Consider the following 17,350-nt stretch of genomic DNA (forward strand, 5'->3'; position numbering starts at 1 on the left):
ATGCAGCATAAACTTAAATCGTCCTTTAGTGGTTATACAGTGGATTGTGGCAAGTGTTCGTGTTCGAAAACGTGCCTTGGCTAATATTAAAATACATCCCGTTTAATGCCTACATGATATTAACACTACAAGGCAGGTATTCTACTTTCACTCCAACTACTGCGTCTCCTGCTGAACTCTCTACAGTATAATATTTAAAACAAGACGTTAAAAATGAGAGTTCTGACCATTGAGTTAAAGTGGAGCAGAAGCTGATACTTGGCTTGTATATCCGACACTTGGCTTCTATAGTGCCTGTCACAAAGTAATGGCTCTGTTAAACTGTACATTAATCATCAACAACTTCAGAAATGTCTGTTTCAGTCCAGAAACTTTTATTACCAAATAAATAGCTTTGATACTGGTGGTGTGAACAAAGAAGTGCCCTTAACAAGAAATTCCTTCACACCTAAATGAAGTTAGTTTACACCTTCTCCCCCATGAATTTAGTTTATTGCTATTACCCACTGTTCACTTAAAATGGGGAAAAAAAGTATGGGGTAACTTTGCAGGTAAACGTACAGTGAAGTATATTTCAAGTTACGTGCATTCAAAATGTCGTATCAAGCATATAATATCTTTAGAAAATAAAATGTTCCTTTTATTTTAGAAAGCGTGTTATTAAAATGATCGCAGGCAAAAGCTATGCAACTGAAAGGGAAATCTGCCACATAACAGTTCATTCACTCAAATATGCAGTCTATGAAAACAGCAAAACAGAGTAAGTTACACAAGGAGAATAATTTTATGTTCCAATATCCTGGTGGTGAATGATCTGCTGCATTCAGAACGTAGATGGAAAGGTATGTTGCCTTTTGGGTTTCAGAAATTTTATGTTGCCTTTGTGCAACCTGTTAGCTTGCTTTTATTTCAGGCAGTTTTTCTGTCATTACAGGCAGCAAGGTCTTCTTAGACTCATAGCTGCCCATTGACTGAAATTCCCTTCTCTGCCAGAACCAGTACCCATGTCTACATCTGAGTATCACCACATGAAGTTCATGTAGCTCTTTAAATTTCTGTTTCTTGTGTCTTAGTACAAGCTGTATACTCTCTGTCCAAGAGAGAGTTCCCAGCCAGTCTTTCTGGTTCTGTATTCTCTACATTATTGATATTTTGAGTCTTCATTTATACCTTCTACTGTACTGCGTGATGCTTTAGCCATTTACTTCTGCCCTGTTTACCTGCCCTAGCCCTAGGAAGTGCCAACCTCCCGTTGACATTGCTGGCAGCCTCTCCTGTTCCACCACCTTCAGAAAATATAGTATTCTCTTCACCTTCTCAGATACAATGGGAAAAATCAAATAAAATATATGAAGCCAGATCCTTACACTCTCTTTCGTTTTTACCATGCCTATCCTAGTAAAATTAGGACTCACTGCTCTTTGAGAAAAAATTATAATTTTCTGTATGTTTTTTTAATGGCTAATACAACAGGGCAGTGACAATATGTGTTTCAGACTAAACCAGGATGATCTAATCAAGACAACCAGGCAGTAGAGTGGTGGCATACTAAGGATTTAGTGCTTAAGCTAATTCTAGCTACCTTGTTAGTGGGTGATCAGTAAGTAGTCACGTTTTGGGCGCTTGTTAGCAAGATCTGTAATGAGAATGCTTGTTAAAATAATTCTTTAAAAAAGTGGTAAATGGAAAACTGTTCAATGTCATGTCTTTGAAGAATAGACAAACTTCTAAGAAGCTGGCTGTGATTGTAAATCAGGGAAAATTGCATTTTAGGTAGAACCTGCAGTGAAGGAGAAAATGAGTTTATAGTCGTGCTGGTTTTCATTTTTTCATGTATTTGCCTTTATTGCTTACATAAAAGCTTAATGTGTCCAAACTTCAGTTGTTTCAAAATCTTCTAGTTATGACTATACTGTTGTTAATGAACTATTATAGCGTTTAATGCAAACTGTAGGAAACATTACTGTAATGTGAATAAAATTTTAATAATGAAATCATGTTGCTATTCTTTTTCTTTAATTGATATTTTTACACAGGGATTACTATATTTGTTTAAACCATAATACAGTTTCCTGTTTCACTAGTAAATACATCCTAATGCTTCAGTTGATATTAACTCCAAATAAGTTGCTTCCTGATTTCTTTATGTAGTAACTAGTTTGATATATACTCTCATCGTTATGACATTGTATTTAGATTAATAACTGAATTTCCTTGACAATCAATATGAATGGATTACAGATGATGTGAAAAAACACTTCTTCTTACAGTTTTGAATTTTCCATACTTTGGATGTTTCTTTGTGTTGTTTTCTTGTGTTGTAAGATAGCAAGCTTAGAAATGTCTGATCTGACCTCTTTACAGCAATTATTATTTTACGTGTCCATGCATAAGACTCTACATTTTAAACTTCCTAATTTCTCTTCCTAGGAATTTTCCATGTTTATTATTGTCCACATTTGAACCCTATCCAGTTTTGTAGTACCCTTTTGGAGAAGGGGTGACCTGTACCTCATATGGGCTTTTCTTTTTCTGGTAAGGTCAGAGCATTGATTTTTATAATCCTATTACACTGGCTTTCTTCTAATTCTCTTCCATTGTTTAAGCTGCCTGTTTTATTATTATTATTTTGATTGTAGTGTGCTGTTGAGCAGAGACTTTCACTAAACTGCTGAAGTGGGCCCTGGTTCCTTCCTGAGGCCAAAGCAGCTGGTGTACTTTCCCACTATGGCATAACTGACCTAATGAACAACTTCCATTAAACAGACGCAATCCTACCACTGTACCATAACATAGGACCAAACACATTTTTTTAATACACTTTGTAGTTAACTATTTGCTATTAAAGAAATCTATTATAATGAAATCAATCATTTAATCCAATATTTTGCCCTGTTTAGATTTTGGTCAGGTTTTGATCTATGATTGCGTGTGTCCTCATTTTTTTGTTTTCTTCCTTCAGGATGCATTCTTCTCCTACTTTGGGCTTTGAAAGAACTTTTCTGTTATCTAGATCATTAGATCTGGAGCAAGAACTAGATTATCATCAGTAGTAGTTGTTCTGTTCTGTTTCTTTTTTACATGATGCCTGGTATGGCTTTTGCTTATTATTTGCGTTAGGATAAGATTTCTAAATTTGTGTGAGACTCCTATTTGATTATTTAGCTGATTTCTTGAAGTTCATTGTTTCTTCATAATGTTTTATTATCCTTTTCCCAGCAATAAGCATGTTTTTGGAGACCCTGAGAATTTCTTAGCATGTAAGGTATGTCGGTGGGTTTTGCTTCATAATTTTGGGGGTTTAGGGACCTACTGAAATCTCTTTTTTAATAGGGTAGATTTCAAGTTCAGTGAGTTTAACAGGGAGAAGCGTACATTGTGGGGCATGAACTCTTCACATATATGAAGGGATTCCTTCCATTTCTTACTTTTGCTTTTAGCAGTCCTACATTTTACCACTTTCTCATCAATTATTTCAGAAAATAGCTTATGACATCTGTCATACACGTGACAAGGGTTTCCATAGTTTGTTTCCTGCACTCTGCTTTTTCTGCCAAAAATTCTGTATGTATCCTGGATCCCCCTATACCTTCCCATCACTCTGATTCTCCCTTCTCTTCGTTTGCTGTGTTGAATTGTCTTGAAGATTTGCCCATGATTCACACTGGGGAGAAAATAGCTGGTGCCAGCCATGAACACAATCCAGCTCTTTGTTATAGGATTGAGGAATTTAGGAAATACCAAACTTGAAGTTGATGCACATAGCTGTGCATCATCTACCAGGTATGTGTGTGTGTAATTTTGTGATAATTATATGATCAGGTACTGTTTAATAAAATATTGGTTTGTGTAATTGTAAATTATTAGTTCTTATGATTTTAGGCACCACACAAAGGCTGAAAAGATTATCTACAATGTTAAGTGCTGGCAATGTAAATATAATACAGTTGAAAATAGAAAATATACACTAATAAATAAAATAATAAAACATATAAAATATAGATGAGAAGGGAAATGCTAGTAGTTAGGGGGAACAGTCATACTTTAGAGATCCAACTCAGATACCTAAATCAAAAGACTGATCTGCCTAGGCTATTTCCACAGCTTATACAGAGACTCCTTCAGGGAACAGTTTGGAATGTTTCAGGAGTTCTTTCAACCAAATCACTCTCAACAGGAGCCTCTCCACTTACTGTATAGTAGGATACATCTCCTATATCTCACCCTTGATTACTTTAGACACTTAAAAATATGTGATATGTGTATAACTGCTTATCACACGTTTTGCTCATAGGGGCTGTAGGGTCATGTTAGTAAGCTGAATTTCAGAGAAAGCTTTGAACAACAGCAATGCGATGTGTTTTCAAATATTTAAGGGAGTTACCATAAAGTGTAAGGTATAAAACAGAAAAAGGCACAAGAAATTTGTGTGAAATTACAACGTGTGGGTGAGAGAGGAGCTGGAAACTGGACTCGTGATGCAAGAAACATCTCTGAGTTTTATTTTTTTACCAGTAAAAAGTGGAGGGTTTTGAAAATGTGTTAGCCAAACACAAAATAAAAATCAAATTAGACGGTATGATCTAATGGTCTTTTAAGCTTTATGTTTCACGAAAATTGTCCCAGCTTCAAATGGGAGCAAACCACACTGTCTTCCTGACAGTGATTAAGGAGCAATAGGTGTGATGGTGAGAAGCAAGGATGGGCCTTGAGACTGAAGACAATAGATATTGCAGAAGTAGCCAGGGAGAGCTGTGGAGACTTATGTGTTCTCTAAGTGATCAACTAGGAAAAGGGTCTTTGCAGCAGTTGTCTGAGCGAATGCATGCAATATTAGTCTGTGTCTCTCAAAGGCAGAGAGAAAAAATGTTGCTGAATCAAAACGCTGATCAAAAATGATGATTAACCTGATTGTTTGGAAGAGTCAAGAAAAATACCATCTTGAAAACGTTGCACTGGAAGTATCTGCAAATTATGATTATGAATCTTGGGATTTGGAGTATATTTGGGATCTAAGGTGATGCTAGAGTTATATGTCTGCACAATAGGCAGGATGATGGTGTGGCTATGCAGCTTTGTGTGCGCCACCACTAATTAAGTCATTCATATGGAAACTGTATAGATCTGTCATCAAATATAATTGTATTATTTATTATTAAGTTCTTCACTCCTACAATTGCTTCCCACATAATATTGCTTAGAATATTTCCCTACCTGCCACAAAGGGCTGGATGTTAATTGTTGAGTTTGATTTGCAATGTCATGGTGGGGTGCCTAGAATGAAAAGATGTGTTTTGCATTTGCTGGGAAGCCACTGATCTTTTCATTTGGTTTATAGTAATAGTGAACACTGGATACAGTAATTTCTTTACAATTAAATTATTAAGTTAAGTGTTCTAATAACTATACTCTGTAGTACTTCAGTAATAGGTAATTGATTCTGTTCCTCATCCTGATGCTGCCTGATGATGTAAGAATTCTCCCCGAGAGGAGGAAGCTTTCAGTTTCCTTGAAGCTTTTATAGTCAGGTTCCATACCAGCCACAGTCATCTTTTGTTTCCCCCTTCAGCATGTCCCAGAACTCACAGGTTGAGAAAGGATGCTGGAGAAAGGACAGAGGAAATAACATCTGCTCTTGGCTAATTTTCCACTGGCATGTAGTCATATGGGCATGGTAGCAAACAGGTATGAATTAGAATTGCTTCTAAGTATTTCTCACTTAAACCAGAGATGAGGCAACTTTAGTATCAAGGAGGCATAATCTGAAAAAAAAAAATCAAACAGCTTTTTATTTTCTTTCTTGTTATTTTTATAATAGATACATTTCCACCAGGTGTGGAAATTTAAACTGTTAATGCATTTTTACAAGAGCAAGAAGAAAGGTTGTCTTAGGAATCTAGTAGTTAGGTGTCCAGATTATAAAGTTAACACTTGTAGTATGCTCAGGGAAGAGACATTAAAAAATTGCCTTTCCTCAGAAATGTAACTCTGGGAAGGAATTTGATATTAATAGCCCATCAACAGTTTCAGGTTATTCAGAGAAAGAGTCGTGATAGCCAGGTAAGACAGTAAATGACCCTTTGCCTGCTAAAAATTTGTGAAATCATAAATTTGTGAGCAAACGTGCCCTGCTTGCATGCTCAGCTCCCCAACCATGGTATGTTTACAGAGCAACAGCCAGGTTTGAATCTGTAACTCTTTTGAGATAAAATAACCAAAATGTGACACCATTAGTGCAGTGTTATAGGTGCTTTTCCATGTACCAGTTTCGGACATGCATGTGGTATGGAAGTGGGAATTCAACATTAAAATGGAAATAAAGATTTTTATGTCTATCCTGAGCCAGCACCACCGACTCTAAGAAGACAAAACCATTACCTTTCTTCACAAATTTTGGAAATCTCATCTGCCTTGCATATCTATGAATTTCCTTATATATAAGTAGTCTAAGTAAAGTCAGTTTTTCGTCTTGGCAAAAAGGGCTCTAAACATCCATTAAAAATAATAGCAGTTTGAGTCCTTACCTCTCCATCAGTGCTACAGGCAAACCAACGTCTCATTGAATTTCACGTGTTCATATCCTCATGTATCTTGAGATAATTTTTACACTTATTAATTTATTTTATACAAAGGATCTTGCTGCATCTTAAGCCATCCTGTAGGCGATACAAAAGTAATCAGAGATAGTTGATAGTCTTGAAAATTTTTATTGTGTAGAAAGTGTGTTCATACTGATTTATCTGGTTACATGCTGGTCTTTGAAGGCATAACTCTACTATAGTAATGGGAAGAATGGTATCATACTCCTGGGCCTCATTCTGTCTTTGGTCTGGCTGTCTCAAAGAGGTTGTACCAGTGAAGGTACAAGGTGCAGCAACATTTACAGGCATGGTGAATTGGCTGTTACACCCTCCTGAGCTGACAGATACCCACGGGAAGGTCATAGCTAGAGAGAAAGCATGGACCCTTTCCTGAGGTGGATGAAAAGAGCTGGTGTTGAAGTTTGGATGACACGATGCTCCGCAGTGCAGCCTGTGAGTCTGTGTGCTTGTTGCACCATAAACCTGGTGTTCCTGTAATGTCTTTGCTGCTGCTGTCACACACTCCTGTTGTACTAAAGTCTATATTTCAGTGGGCAAACCTCATTATAAAGGAGGGATTTTTGGAAACAGTATGTTTTTTCATTGGCAGTTGTATGATACTAGATGCATGCTACCATGGGGTTTTGTTGGAACATTAGGGAGAAACACTGCCAAGCTAGAACTTCTCACAACCTTCAGATAGGCATAACAATGACACTTTCTATTGAAATATTATTACTTTCTCTCAGTTCTACAGTGTTTTAAAATATGGGGAGATTACCTCATGTTAGTTTTTGCCACCATGTTACTTACTAAGAGGCTGAAAATCTACTTGTCTGGAAATGAATTGATGAAGATAAATATATTACCTCTATTGATTTTAGACTACTCTCTTTTATTGAAAAATAATAAAACAAATTATATATAACTATGAAAAAGCAGCAGCACGCAGGAGGTGAGCAAACACACTGCAGGTACTCATGTTTGCCTGAAGGGAAATACACTGTGACCAATTAACGCTGTATAAGCCTCTTGTTGTAAGATATCACTGTAGCCTTTCCTGTAGCTGCAGCATTTTATGGTAAAAATGTAGATCTTGTCATGGTCTAGGCACTCAGATTATTTTTCTGTGACTAGTTTGGTGTCTCTTTAATTACACCTGTGCACAGTGTTACCTGATTTCATTCTCTTTCTATTTAGATATTTAGACCCTAATCCTGCCACTGGATTTGTTCAAATGGACCTTGATAGCTGTGGGGCCTGACTGAGTTGATGGGACTCCTGGATGACTGCAAGTTCCTACTCTGAAGATCTGATTGTAGGCCTGAACCTAAATTTCTATTTCCTTCCCCTGTCTACCTGCTTCTGATTGATGAAAATTACCCAAAAAACTGTATTGTCTTTGAGTCTTATGCTCATCACTTTAGTAGCATTCAGAAGCTGTGTGCTTGGGATGTTGTCAGACATTGTTAAAATATTTGTGTTCTGTCATGTGCCAATATCTCATGATTGCTCTGATTATTGTGTTATATTTTTACATTTACTGTCTTCCTATCTAAAATGGAGATCATCACCTGTGTTTTCGGTCATTGTGGTGTTTCTCTTAACTCAGATTTTTAAGTCAGAGTAACTGTTGAAACTATTCAGAACTTCTTTCAAGATGTGGGTAGATTTGTTTTTTCCTTGGCGGACACAGAGTATATCTATTTTATTTTGCAAACTTAGTAGCCTACTAGTACTGAAAGCTTTCAATATGATGATACTCTAATGCAGATCAATAAAATAAGTAGGAAAAGGCATTAACTTTTACTAGATCTCCTGTTGCTTTTCTATTTCTGTGGCTGTGATTACATGACATACAGCTGAGAGTGAGGATATTTTTATTTTTTTTGTGAGCCAGTGAATATCTTTTGATTACACAGAGTGCTGTTCCCTGTGTATTTCGTATGACCATGTTGCAGTTTCACCAAGTACTAAAGTTACAGCCCTGATAGAAGCTGGAAAGGACTTTGCAAAATCACATTAAAAGAGTTCGAGAGGGAAAACAGATCTGTTTCATCTCTATGCATCTTAGTATTTATTTTGTGTATTTTTTAAAAAGCAAATACGTAGCAATATGTGATAATTAACATATTAAAAGATCAAAACTTTCTCAGTAGAGAATGAGAAAAACCTTTTTTGTTTTGTTGGTTTATTACAGTGCTTCTGTAAGCACTGTAAGGTAAGATCTTCACAGTATTTGATGAATTTTTGCATATTCCCAGAACAACAGAAAAGCACCACTGTCCTGTTTGACCAAGGAGAAAATTGAGCCACTTGTTCAGTCAGTAGTAGAGTCAATGATATTAATTGGGTTCTCCTGCCTTTTAACCTTTTGCCTCCAGCTCAATTTCTCCCTCAAGAGCCAAACCTTCCATTATCATCATCTGTTTTGCATTTCTGTGTGAAAGGCCCAAGGTGTTACAGTTTGGACTCCCAGAAAATGAGGAAGACAAGGTTGGTGGCCATCTGCCAAGGTGCTTGGTATGACTTGCTCCTTGCTCACAGAAGCCAATGGCAAAGGCAGAACTGAGTGTTCCTGTGTGGCATTCAACTGCCTTAACCACATGCCCATCGCTCTCTTCCTGTAGTTGTCTGTCTTGTTCTTTGCATAACTCCTAGAGCAAACACATATATCAACCTATAAATAATCTAATTCGATACACAACCCTGATTCATTTCCTGAGCTGCATGTCCTGCATACACAGGGTGGCCGTGGTCCTGTGGAAAAATTCAGCAGGGTGCATGAGGCCGAATACTAAGGCTGTTAAGTATTTAAACTTTGCAATGAAATGGCGTTCCTTTAATGTAGCTTATTATAGATATAGCTTGAAGTATTTTTAACAAGGAACAAGAGAAAAATGAAGGCTTTTAGAACTGATTGTAACAGTTTCCCTGTCTGGCATGTGGACGTGAACATCCAGCTCAGTGAAATACAGAACATCAGCCAGTGGGAGGAGGCTGGCCACCTCTGGGGAGGAAGGGAAGGAAGAAGACTGGGTAGTAAATGCCATGGGTATACCCAGTTTGCTTTCAAGTCTCAGGGAATATTTGTGTAGCATTGACCCTAGCTTTTTAGCTTTTGTTTTCTTTTCAGCATTTCCAGCCGAAGAAACTGGCTCCTTCAGAATTGCTCAGTGCTGTAGACATTGAGGGTGTTCCTGCAGTCTGCTAATAATTTAAATGAAGAAACAGAAATCAAAGGTGGGCTTTTCTCCTGTGTTCTTCTGTTGGAAGATAAGAGGAGATGCTCCCAGAGTCTCCCAGTTCTCTCCTCAATGAATTTCAGGGGCGATCCATGTGATCCTTGATTTCACACATAGGTAGCAAAAACTTAAATAATAGAAAATACTGCTCTTGACTTGCCCCTTTAGTCTTCTTCCCAGTCAAAACGTAGTGGCGTGCTGTGTTTTTAAGCTACCAAGGTGTGTAAGCTCCAGTGCCAGAGCAATCTTGTTGGGAATCACAAACTTATGTCTCTATCTTTTATGTTAGACTTTATTAGGAGGATAAGTTTTTTTCAGAGAAATCTTGCCAGACTGTGGGTTTGGTTTCAGTTTTTGTTAATGTCTACCTTATCTATTGATGGTACTTGAGATTTGGTCACCAAGCCAGTGATTTGCTCTGAGGAAAACAGAACAATCTCATACTTTGCTTTTGCATGTTTTTCCCTAGGATATACAGTCTTTCCCCACAGCAAATTCAGATGTCCTGTAAACAGCTCAGGTGGGGATCCTGTTAGGGAAAATTTGTTCAACCCATTCACTGAAATTCATGAAAATCAAAATGCTTGCAAAAGGGTATCAGTTCCACTGTCATTTTGTTGCAAAGAAAAAATGAAGTCCCTGCTTTTAACACTGTGGTTTTTTTAATAAGTGTCAGTTTTCATCATTTCACAGCTGTATAGAAATTGTGGGATCAGGATGAAACAGTCTTGATACAAAAGAATCACCTTAAGCCAGTATCTCAAGTCAACACTTTGTATCGTGAAACCATGGCCTGAAACTGCTGCCTGTCATATCAGATAATATTATCATTGATTTATTATGTTACTTCATCTTACATATTTTTGTAACCTTTTGGCAGAGATGGGGTTTTTTTCTGTTTTGGTTTTTTTTTCCTCTTTGTTTTGGCATTGGGGGTCTTTTTTGGAGAGGAGTGGGTGGGTTGAGTTTTTTTTTACCAGCACCTACTTGAGCCCTGATCCATGACTTGGCTTCCAGGTACTAGGATAATACAAGTAGTAATCATGCCTGCTGCTAAAAATTTTCTAACTTATTTCATTTGCATTTGTTTGCCTTCAGCTTCCAGTCATGGATTCTTGTTATTCCTTCTCTGACGGATTAAAGAGCTCTTTAGGACTCACTATTTTCTCCCCAGGAAGGTGCTTTTATCCTGTAATCAAGTTACTTCTCAATTTTTTTTTAATTTTTTTTTTTAAAGAAACAGCTAAACAGATTTTTTTATGGTTCTTAATATTTTTTTCTCATTCTCAGATGATTTTTGTTGCTCTTTTCTATCCATTCTCTATTTTTTCTTTTAAAAAAAAGAGACATAAAACTGTATTTTACTAGTCACATATACAAAAGTAAAATTACTTCTCTGGTTACTCTGGTGTTAGTATGGTTAGAAATTGATGTTTTTGCAAGGTTAGATAAAATAACTACCTGATATGACTTCTGCATGTCTGAGTGTAATTATTAGAGGACAGAAAATGATGTATTGTTTTAAAAACATTTAAATGTTTTTCAATGTTTTAAAGTGATCCAAAAATCAGTGGGTGTGTAGAAGGGGTTGCAAAATATTTGTGTGAGATTTTTAAGGAGATAGAAGTGAAATAAAAACAATAATCTTAATTGCAAAGCAACAGTCATTCATCAAAACTTAATTGCTATGTTTAACACAGTGATACGTATTTGCTGAAATTTTATAGGACTGAATGAAAAACCTCTTTTAGTAACAGACTGTTGCAGGCCACTGGAAATAGAGACTGAATGGATGTGAATATACACATCCTTTACATCCATGTAATCCCATAAGTAGCTACTTGCTTTTATTTGGAAACCCAAGAACAGTTACGCTGTAATAGAAGAAATAACAGTATTGAGAATTTCTTTTGTTACAAAAGCTGTCACCATTAAGTTATATAAGAGTTCAAACAATCAAAATTCACAGCTTCAAAGAGGCTCTTGAAAGTTTTACTGCTTCAGTACTTCTTTCCAAAGGAGTGGCTATTAATTTTTATTTTTATTCATACTTGAAGAAAAGGTTGAGTTAAATTTATATGAAGGAGACTAATCAGATGCCTGCCTGGTCAATGCATCTCAGCTTACCCAATGACTTTTATGCATATCGTGCATATCAGCATCTGTATTGAATCTGCACTCCCAGCCCCACACTTATCCCCCTGGAAACTATCAGATTTTCATTATATTGAACTACAGACTGTTTAAACTCTCAGTGCTGCTCATCAGTTTAATGCAAGTTTGTTTAATGTTGTGTCTCAGAAAAATTTGAGGTCTTTCTGTCTGAACTGACTTGCTTTTTGACTTCAGAGGGAGTACATCTTTCTGTTATGGCAACATTCCTTCCCTTCGTGAAACTTGAGGCGTATTCAATAAAGGACTTCATTTGGTACAGCAAAATGAAAGTTCATGGAAACATGGTAAATGAGGAAAAAATGAGAATTAAAACAATGTAAAAGACTTAAAATCCTCTAAAAATCCTGGAAAAGAAGTAAAGGTGAATAAGGACCGAATAGAGGGAGAGAAAGGAGGGAGATGGAGAAAGGATAACAGCTTTTTGAGGCTTCTTGTGCTCTTCCAGGATATGTTCCTTGCCCTCCCTAAGTGTTTACTCTGATAACTTGTAGTATTTGTAATCTTCCTTGACCACCATATCTCATTGGGAAGTTAGCAAGTTCATGAAGTTCCTGAGTATGTGGACAATTCCTTGGCTGAATGAGAAACACTCTGTTGTGTAGTACGCCTTGTGAGGGATGAGGTGGACACTACTTAATGAGAGCCATGTACACTTGGCCGTACTCAGCAAAAGGGTAAGACTGTCCTGTCAAACTATGCAAGTTCCTTTTTTTGAACCTGTTAGCAAATGGTTGTTTCCTCCAGCAGTTCCTGTAACTCTGTGCAGTCTTCATCACAGAAGATGTTGTGTAGATACTAAATAGTGGTGTGTGCTGCATCCCCTGTTTCTTTGGATATCAACATCCCATAAGTTCACATTATTTTCCCGTTTTGTGGAGATAAGTCTGTGGTAGGCTTTCTAATATCAGGGACTGTGTTGGTGCTGAGGTGTCATCTTCATATTCAGAAGCAGATGGTTTAGCCTGTGTTGCAGAAAGAGAGAGAGTCCCATATAAAGGATCAAAGTAGAGGTCAGGTGGTTTGTATATTGTGTATTTTGAGAAAACATACAGATAAGGGAGTAGTAGCTCTGTCCCAGCACTATACATGGCTCAACAAATCTTTCCAATTTGACATGTAGCATTGAGGTCTATCTAAAGGAGTCCTGGATATGAGGGAACATACCTTTTTGAATCTTTTGGGCTGAATAAAATAGGAAGGAAGGGATTCTCAGGTATTTTTCATCACCTTAGGCCTGGATGGATTCTGCCTGTTCAGGTGTAGAAGTCTAATAGTGGTGTCAGCATCAGAAGCTTAATTGCCTCTAGATTGGAATGAGGGAGACTGGCAACTGACACCTTTAGAGGAGGGTTTATGAAGGTGGACAGTAGCATTTTGGCTTTATTAGAAGCAGCTGTTAACTCTTATCTCAATGGTAGGCTTGAGTGTACAATACATAAATGATCTGGAGATTTTGGAGGGAATTGAGTATTTGATGCCGTGTTTCCAGAAAGTTGAAGAGATAAGTGAATGTTGCACTGCGTGTTGTGCTCTCAGCAAAGCAAACATCTCAGCAGGTCAGCGATTTTAGAAATAGTGCAGTCCTGAAAGAACATTTTTTGAACTCCTTTCTGCTGTTGAAGCTGAAGAGACTTCCCATCTGTCTGAAACTCTGCATCAAGAGCTTCACAGAAGCACTTAAAGAAGTTATGTACTTATGCATAAGCAATAAGATGCTAAAGGAATCATATTTCATAGTAGTAAAGTTCTTAACCTTACCATGAAATCATTACTTTCTATACACATATTCACTCTAAAAAATGTTTGTGGTAATACTGATCATCAGAACAAAAGTCTATACTGATGTATCTTCATCATTTTTGCCCACTTCCTGAGGAGAACAGTGTGGGTATACACTTTTGCTATGAAAATCTGTTTACTTGGATACTTTACTGTATATCTGTTAATTCCTCAAGAAGTGTGCAAATTTTCATGTTACCCATTTTCTGGATAAAAGCACTGTGTAACTACTGCCCCTGATTTAAGAATGTATAAGCTCTAGAAATGATGGAATTGTCTGCAGGGCTCACATGTCAACAAAAATCAGCTGGTTCACACATGAAGCTTGGTGAGGAAATCACTGCACCAGCACCAGTGCCATCCCTGCTCCCTGCCTGCCTCTCCCAGACCACTTCCTTTAGTCAGCCGAGGTTACCTTGTGTGTCTGCCACTCCTCCATGGTTACCACTCGCTCGGACACCACTAGCCCATCACTCATCTGAGGTGGGCAGACAAATGTCCTTCTGAAACCCTGTTGGCTAATAGAAGAGAGGCAGCTATATGTGCAGATTATCCGACACAATGTGAGCAAATCCAGACAGAAAGGTAAAACAAAGCAGATTCCATGCATTGTTACTGTTTGCAGACACTCCAAGTCTCATTTCTTTGGAGTCTTTCTCTTCCAGAAATGATTTTAAGGAAATATTTAAAGTATCTTCCGCAAATTTCAAATAAGACACCAGAGGAAAAGATTGGTTGCAAGCCTGCATCTAATAAGCAGCTGAGAACTGTGTTCATCTGGGCTGCATACAGGCTGGCACTGCAGCCTCAGGAAAAGGGCAAATATGGCCAGTGCTTTTCTTCAGACATGCTGTGAACAACCTATCGACTCTGTGGCTGGAAGTGTTTGAAAGCAGCAGTGACAATCCAGATTACCAGCAGCTCCATCATAAGTACATGTGTCCAGGTGCCCTGTCTCTGCAGATGTTTTGCTCCCGGTTTAAGCTGAAAATGTAACATTTTTGTTAAAAATAGCCTAATGGGAGCTTTGGATTTGACTGACAAGCTAGTTGTTATTTTGCCATTTTGCCTGTAATAGTCTCTTAATTTTGACCCAAAGAAACAATGATTTCATTCCTTGGGAGGGAGGACAGAGTGACAAAATCCGGAGGTCCCGTGACAACACTGAATCTCTTCATTATCAAAGCAAGTTATGAAATCATCTGCCTTCCAGCCAAAACCACTGGGGAGTAAGCAGTGTCCCTCACAGAAGGCACAATTTGCAAGAGAAGGTGGGGGCGTGGGAGGTGTGCTGCCCCTCATCCTGTGTCTCCCTGAATTGATGCAAGTGCCTTTCCCCACTTCTGTCAGCAGTCACAGCACTAAAGTGGGCAGAAGCTTTCTAAGATTCTTTATATACTGTGACTTCCTCAAAAATTCTGCTGGAGTAGTCTCACCGAGGTGTTTCATGGTTATTTTGGGAGCTGGGGAGAATGAGATCCCCACTCTGCATCTCTCTGGATCCGGCTTTACTGCCAGCCAGGTAGTCTGTACTTCTTGGGATTCTCCATCCTCATTTGTCTTTGCTAGAGAACTACATGGGGGATGATCTCAAGTGAGAGGATAATTTTAATAAAAAAACCTGTTTTCTTCATTCAGTTGGAACTTTTCTGTTCCTACTCAGCAATACATGTTCAAGAAGAACAGTTCTGTCTTTGGAGAGGCCTTTCTCTGTTAGTTCTAAAGAAAAATGGAAAACAAAAAGATGCTTTAAGAAAAGAATGTTTCCATCCAAGTTCAGCTTGCCATGCATGGAAAATGAGTTAAACCAAAAGGCTCCTTACCAATATTTCTACTATTTTCCAAGTGAGTAGCTACAAAGGATATCATAAAACCTGAAGTATTTTAAAACACTTATCTAAATTGAAATTATAGTCTTACTCTTGCTTTGCAATGTGACATTCAATCTGAGTGACTTTTCCCAAAGTGTACTCTAGTTTGCAAAACACAAAAATTACTAAATAGAGGTTTTGAAACTTCCTGTGCAGATACGTACTTTTTTTTTACTGAAGCAGTTGTACTGGGCTGTTATGACCCAAATATTCTGTGGACAAAGCCTCTGTGCACGAAGTCAAAGATGTCTTGTGTTATTCAAGTGATCTCAGTGACTGCTCCTGTCTTGCGAAGTGTAATTTGAAACAGATTTGAACTTCAGTGAGGTTTGCAGAAGAAGGCATGTTTGTAAAGTATCAGAAGGGATGTGGCACAGCATGAACAAGAGAAGAAACATATAATGCTTCCGTAAAACTGCTACTGTCTGCAACCAATGAGTAAATTCTTTTGAGTGTGTGTGTGTGTCATCAAGGGCTGCAGAAGAAACCCACTGGGATATGCAAACCTGTGCAGGCCTTAGCATATAACTAGCAGAGATGAAGAAAAACCTTTACAGGAGTGTGTCATGTAATCAGAACCTCCTCATGTCTTGCCTTTTACCGAAGTTTTTGCTCTAGACCAGCTGGGAATAAAAACATTTCTTTGCCTTCCTTTCAGGTTTGGTTTTCACAGAGGAAACTTTAAAGAAGTTCAGTATGTGCAAAGCTATGAGCTTCTGCACACTAGGCCACATAAATGCTAGTGATTTTTACAATTTTCTTCTGCTCCATATTCTCTATAAAGGTTTGAACTTTAAGGCACAAATCAGAAAAGAAAAAAAAAACAAAAACAAAACCCAAAACACCTAAAACCTTTCCTTTAGACAAACATTAGCGTTCCTTACTGTTCATGTATTTTTGCTTGATTTCAGAGAGCAGAACTACTGTCTTCCTATCTCCATTGACACTTCTTCACAAATGAGGGAGTTTAGAATTAGGGCCATTACTGGTGCACCATTCCATAAAGCACCATGCCTTGCCAAATGATTGATAATTGCGATAGAAGATTTGGTGTTCGTTTGCCTTCTCACCAGCAATATCTTGAAAGAAGTATCAGCTCACGGAGGAGAAAGGTGGGCTTGGGTACTGGATCTGGAACAGAAATCACTGGAGTTCAGGTTAAATAAGGGGAACAGATGAATACATCTGAAAAACCATTCTTACCTTGAAACTCTTTTTACACTGCCAGTATTAGTAACAGGTGACAGTAAGAGGTGGTCTGTATGATCCTTAAGTCTTGTAGGCCACCTAAACATGAAAATGGGACAAATCCTTGTGTGTCAGATCACAGACCCTTCCAAAACTTCACAGATAAAAGAAGATTTTGAGAGTGTGTGATAAGTAATTATTGAAATCGAATATTTAGGTGAATATTTGTGACCAAGGTACACCTCTTTTCGCTTAAGTTTCTGTTATTACAGTAAGGGTGCTGAAAATGCCTTTTGGGGCAGAGCAGTGGGTTTGGGTTTTTCACAGCAGCGCTCCTCCCTGGGTTGTCTGCATCAATAAAGCAGATGTAAACTGCAAAGGGATATTTCTCCTGTTCGCTAGTGCTCTACAGACGACTTGTGCGGTGCAAGTGACAGTAAAAAAGCAGGGAGAGGAGCGGCAGCGAAGGACAGGTGAGACATGGCTCAGCCCGGCCCTGCACCGGGATGCC

General features: G+C 38.0%; 1 long non-coding RNA gene across 10 annotated transcripts in view; it reads left to right on the forward strand.

Moving 5' to 3' along the window:
• Positions 1-16,303, forward strand: part of LOC113951015 — a 40,984-nt gene extending 24,681 nt beyond the window's left edge. For all 10 annotated transcript variants that reach the window (XR_003528989.1, XR_003528993.1, XR_003528981.1 and 7 more), the window contains 3 exons: positions 2,431-2,535; positions 3,220-3,265; positions 7,782-16,303. This is a non-coding gene — a long non-coding RNA (uncharacterized LOC113951015). The remainder of the gene's footprint in view (positions 1-2,430; positions 2,536-3,219; positions 3,266-7,781) is intronic.
• The last annotated feature ends 1,047 nt before the right edge of the window (positions 16,304-17,350 follow it).

Source organism: Corapipo altera, unplaced genomic scaffold (genome assembly GCF_003945725.1).
Source record: "Corapipo altera isolate COAL_440 unplaced genomic scaffold, ASM394572v1 0, whole genome shotgun sequence".
Taxonomy (NCBI): Eukaryota; Metazoa; Chordata; class Aves; order Passeriformes; family Pipridae; genus Corapipo; species Corapipo altera.